Genomic DNA, 6,494 nt, shown 5'->3' with positions numbered 1-6,494 from the left:
TAGTTGAATAAGACTAAAAAATGAAATAAAATATAATTTTGTTGAACACTACCAATGGCTACTTCTCAGTTTTGCCCTTTCAATAATAATTGGTAATACAAAAATCCTCCAGAGTCATCCACATTTACTACTTATATAAGATCGATTTGTCTGGAACTCACTAGCAAAAGAATTAAAAGTAGTGCTGAATATTTGGCTCTTTGAATCACCATGACAGGTTGCCCCATGCAGAAATTATCACATGTGACATTTTCTTGCCAATGATGGGCCAATTTAGGACTGCAGTTCACAGACTGCAGTTTTGAAAGGCTCATTTTGCTGGAAATCAGAGAATTTATGACAAGGAGGGAATTACACGTGAACTCTAAAAGAGATGTAATCAGAAAGGTGATTAACATGGGCTAATAGACATTTTTCCAGCTGCAGAATGAATAAAAAATGTTTAGCTCAGTGGGCATTGGTAGGTGGTACCAACTGATCGTCCTTCCTAGATATGGATTTCCCAGTATTTTGGTAAAAGGACATATGGCACATAGAGTCTATGCAAGCTTTTTTATACTACTCTCTTTACTGACTTCTCTTACTGAACTACTTGTAGCCAGAATAAGTAATACAGGTCTCCAGCTACTGTAGGAGAGAAACTGCAACATCATTAAAGTTAAAAGATCTGGTGTTTGTTCACACATATATTTAGCTATGGTATTTATTCTCTTTTAAGTGAAACAACCAGTTCTATCTCACTTTGTTCCTCCCAGTGCCTATGATCTCATTCTACAATATATAGAAGTAGAGACTACGTAGAAAGCTTTCCTTTAAAATGCTCTAGTCCTGCCATTAGCTGGTGCTCGCTACCACAAGTTCACTGTGAAGCTGTTGTAGACCCAGCTCTGGCCTGCTGCAGTCTGAAGAGTTCACTGGTGGAAGTGCTATAGGTCGTGCCCACTCCTGTGCACGAAGGAACGTATATGTATATATATTCTTGTTATGTTCCAGCCATATTTTTTTCCTGCAGTCTACTCTTGAACATTATGGGAAGGGGGCTGACATAAACTGATTCGCCCTGGATCTGAGAGAGGCGTACAGACCTCTCTCCACAAAATCATCCTTGCAGTGCAATGTCTTCCCTATAAATGTACACTGTCAGTGCCATACGAAGCAGCCACATCGCACTGGAGAATCTAAAAAGTTTATAGTGTCAAAACACATAAGCAAAAAATATTGTTTTAATAACTATAAAAAATAATCAGTGATTGTGATTTTAGCAGTTCCTTTCTCTTTTTTATTAACACAGATAATTGAAATATCGATTCATTTCAATCGCCATCCCTCGCCCCAGCCCTGACTCCTTGGTATTTAGTAAAACTGAATATAAGGGTTTTCTGTGCTTTATAAAAATGTGCCAGGTACTGGATGCATTTGCATATGCAGCAGTGCACGTATTATTTTCAGAGTGAAAAATTATATCGGTGGCAAATGTAGGTGGAAAGTAGAATAAAGTATCTACTGCATGATGGAGACAGCACTTAAGGAGCCAGCTTGTGTAACAGAGCTTCCTTTGTGATTTCCCAAGCCTCTTGCTCACTTCAGTTTCCATACAGCAGAAGGGGAACAATTAATTTAGGTAATTCAGACAAAGGAAAAAAAAAAAAAGCTTGAAACCAAAAAAGCTTTTCTAGCTTGTCATATAAGGAAGTCATGTCACAGACTAAAAGGTGCATCTGATAACCTGTAATCTGTTCTTAGGAAAAGAGGGAAAACTTTCCTGTTTCTCTGAGCTGGAAGAATGAACACTATCAAAGCAGCATCCTCCCAAAAAGAGAGGCCGGGCTTCTGCTGAAGAGTGGCACCATCTGGTGGATGTAACACGTAGGACTTCCCATAGGAAAGGCATCTTTCCTCCCAGACTTTTTAGCTGCTGCTTTTTCTTTGATGGACTATATGTATGGGGATTGCTTTGATATCTAATTCTCCCCGTTGTCACCATGAGGCTGCAGAAACTCTTTGCTTGTTACCTTGTTCTGATATTGTTACAGGAATAAGGCAAAAAACAACCTGCTGTGTTAAAACATGCCTCTGACACCTTTCTGCATCATTCTTAATTTCATATGGATGCTGTGCTGCATATTTTACACCAGTTTACAACATTGAGGATTAAATAGTTTAAATTTTGTTTAAAATACAGATTTACATTGTTCACCTATTTAATCAGAGGGTTTCGATAGATGTGTCTCGCTGCAATTTTTCTGTAGAGCTGCAGAATTACAGGAATACTAAATTGAAGCTAGATTATTATTAGGGATGTTATAGTACGTATTACCAAAATAGGCTAACACAAAGGAGAGGAAAAAAAAAAAGAAAGAAGCCTAAAATAGAATAATAGAATGTTCAGGTTTTGTGCCTCTTTTTTTCTTTTTCTCATCACAAGCTTTTCTACTCCATCGTTTTGTCAGAAAATTTTAGAAATAAAAGTCTGAGATTCTCACTAGTCATTTGATTCCAGGAATTTTGCCTTTCTGAGGAACATCATCTGTCCTTAAACTTGTAATAATGCTTCCAATCACATGGAAAATTATTAAAGTCAAGAGAAAAAGCCTGGAGAGTTGTGGAGAAGATCTGGTTTTCTGCATACAGCCCAAAGAGAGAAATAGAAAAAAAAAAAAAAGAAGAGGTCCAGTAATTTTGCTTTTATGGACAATGAGAATTTCTATGCATGCAATCTGTGCTAGAGGCAGCAATGATTTCCAGACTACTCATCTATACCTAAACTTGTGTTCTCTTTAGGCTTTGAGCCAATTGTTTGAAGATTTTAGACAAATTACCTTATAAGTACATTCCTTCCACTTAGCTTTTACTTCATATTGGTGTGGAAATCAATCCCAGACCTAAATGAAAAGTATATGCTTCCTTGATTGTTTTATTCTTTGAATATACTTTATTAAAGTTATTGAAATGATAGTTTATGCAAGATACTTTGCACTTGGCCAGCTAGAGGCATTCTAGGGTAGACTTCTAGTGCACAGACTTAGGAAGGTCTCTACGCACTCTTTTAGACTGCATGCTAAGCATATACTGTGCATATGTTTCTGCCTCATGTAAGACAATGGCTTCTAGTCAACACCGAAATGCAGTGGCTCATTAAACACATTTGTCATATTATTCTCAATCAATCCCCAAAGTTAACATAAGGATGGCATTTACGTACTGCAGTAAAGCACATGATTCAGTACCAAAACTGAAATCCAGATCAATCTGATGAAAGAAATGAAGAATGAAAGAAGAAAGGATTAAATAAAGGAGAAAAATATCCAGATGACATTGTAAAACAAACAAATGGACCCAGCACTTCACTGTTCTCCTGCAGAATGAAATAAAGGTGGGAGTCATTACCTGCTTTCCCAAAGTTTCAGAGCCATACACTAAAAAAGGAATGCATGTTTTCTAGCCCTTGCAGGATTCAGTCATGCATATTCATATCTAAAAGCAAGTATCCAGGTTGCCAGCTCCTTGCAGCATTGTTCTCCCATTGGCCATTCTGACTCACGGGTGTTTTCAGTTGTTGCAACGGACTGTGGGTTCTCCAGGGCCCACACCACCCACCTCTGGGTTTGCTTCTTGCCCCAGCTCTTCCAAACTCAGCCACCTTTGGGCCAGCCACAGAACCCCGCTAAACACTTGACTCTCAGGCCTCCTTTCTGGGACAGTTCAGAAGAGAGCAAAACTCTGCTGCAGGTGACCCCACTATACCTAGGAGGATCCAGTCAGCCTGATGGTTTGAATCACTTTAAGTCACAAATCAATCACGATCCTGGTTTCCCCTTGTGAATATTTGATAATTTCTACTATATTGTATCATGTGTTATCTATCATATGCCCATCATGCATTTCTCAACTCATTAATTGCTTTATCTAGATGCCAAGCATAAAATCAAATTCCTGTCATTAGCATCACACATTCCTTTGATGTCTGAGCCACACTACCATGGGGGCTATATTTGAATGTTTCCCAAGCCACAAGCACTCATTATATGTCTTGTCCATGGCTGATATCTCTGACCATGAGTAGCTCATGCAGAGCTGTCAACTTCTGATATCCCTTCAAGAACACCACGCAAAGAAAGAGACATGTAAAATTCAAATTTTTGTAGTTATGAAATACATATAAGTATTTAGACACAGAATTTATGGTCATACTTTCTTCTTCTCATCGCTTTCACCTAGAATAGATTCACTTATTCAAAACGTCTCCTCTCAAGGAGAAGGGAGTCAGAGGGGAATGGGTATGGGGGAAACATGGAAAGGGCATGACTCAATTCCCTTCTCCACCTCACCTGTGCTCCTAGAGGAGGCTGTAGATAACCAGCTGTAGGAGTTGCCCAAACACAAAGGTCATGGGATCATAAGATAATTCAGGTTGGAAGAGACCTTGGGAGGTCTCTAGTCGAAACTTCTGCTCAAAGCAGGGTCAACATTGACAGACCAGGTTGTTCAAGGCTCTGTCCAGTCAAGTCTTGAAAACCTCCAGGGAACCTCCTCCCCACAACCAGGAAAGCTGTTCCAATGCTTAATTATCCTCACAGTGATTTATATGGTACATATATACATTTATATATATATATATACACACCAGTCTACACATTGTATATTTGCATGGTCAGACTATAAGTTCCACTATAAGTGGACTATAAGTGAAATGCGAGCCCCTGGGCCAGAAACCATCTAGATAAGATACAGATTTGTTAATAACAATCACCTGCTCAGTCCTGCTGCAGCTCCTACATCCTTGCATGCTAACACAGCTATGCAACCCTGTGACTAGAGCTGGCTTGCATCCACCTAACAGTGGAGATAACATCCACAGTTGCACAGCACAGCTAAGGCTTAGGTACCTGATAACCCACCCCACTGCTGCATTTGCCAGCTGGGTGTTGTAGGACTTTCTTCCCTCTCAGACAGCAAGGCAGCTAGCAAGATGAATGAAAATTAAAGTAATCTAAATCAACAGGCAGGAAATCTTGATTAAAATTTTGTATTTTCATTTGGTCTGCAGCTTAGTTATTTTGCTAAAGAATGCTGGTTTTTCCTTGTTTTGTAAAACATTGATTTGCAGCATATCAAAGGTTTTATACTACAATTGGTATTTCTCTAATTCATAAGGATGATAAATTATACCTTACCTATATTTACTTATTATATATATACTTCTATTTACTTTACATCCTTTCATTCATTTAAATATTTCCAGTAAGGGTATTCTTTCCTCATTGCTGCTTTTGATATCTCATGTGCTTTGCTTCTCTAAAACAGGAATGATGAATGATCCAGGAAACTCTTACATGAAAACAGGGCAAAAATACTGAGACTTTTCTTTGTAAGTATCTTACAAAGGTAATGAAAAATAGAGGACATAAAAAGGTATATGATTTGAACAATGATACGGAGAAGAGATTTCTGGTCTATCCATCAAATACTACAGTAAAGGAACACAATTAAATTTAAGATAGGATACTGTAAAACAGTAAAATACATTCCTATTAAACAATGTATATAATTAAACCATGTAACTCACTGCCACAGGATTTACTGACGTATACTTAGATGCTGAAAAACATCTGCAGCTATTAGGAATGTAAAACACAGGACCAGAAGTGACACCATAGGTCCATCAGTCCAAGCCTGTGGTACTACAGGAACCCACAATATATAGCCTGTTCCTAAAGTGTTGAAGCTCCATTTTAACATTTGGACAGTTTGTCTCCACTGTTTCTAGAAGACTGTTCCAAAAACTGATTCTTCTAACCATTATACACATTTTCATCATTTCTAAGATAAAACATGACCACTTGTACTTATACCAGTGGTTTCTTTCAGCTTGAATCTCTCTCTTCCTTTGCTAGCATTTGTTTCTCGGACATTTCTATAGAGATAACCACATCTTCTCCAAAGTCGTCCATCCATACAGCACAGGATAGTGCCATGCAGAGATACAACACCATCTCCAAAGTAATCTCACTGCAGCAGTGTGGCAGCACAGCCAAGCTATTAAACCTGCCTCCCTAACATGGCATGTGCTGATGTGATCATTCTGTTTCCCAGTCTGAAACTCACTCAGTCTTTGCCAGCCTGAACATCTCTGCTTGCACTCTCCAGTTTAGTACAGACATGCCCTTATGGTGAGATTCAAGGGAAAACACAGGCACTTACAGTGCAGTTTGGATGGAAGCTAGGCACTTTCCAAACAGCTCTCCAAAATCGCTGCTTACTTGAGACACCACAGGGGCAAAAAGAAGCTTTTGCCAGGAGCTGTGGGAACCCATATCTGCACCAGCTTGTGTGGCCAGAAGTCCCCCCTGGCTCAGCTAGTCTGGCTGCCCATGTGGACCTCTCTGCCACAAGGCCACCTGGAATCAGAAACAAGAGATTGGCTGCATTCACCTAACTTACCACTCGCTATAAAGGGAGTCCAAACAACCAGCTCGGATGTACATTTCCACCTT

This window comes from Dromaius novaehollandiae, chromosome 2, assembly GCF_036370855.1.
Source record: "Dromaius novaehollandiae isolate bDroNov1 chromosome 2, bDroNov1.hap1, whole genome shotgun sequence".
Classification (NCBI taxonomy): domain Eukaryota; kingdom Metazoa; phylum Chordata; class Aves; order Casuariiformes; family Dromaiidae; genus Dromaius; species Dromaius novaehollandiae.
Note: the sequence above shows the minus strand (reverse complement) of the source record.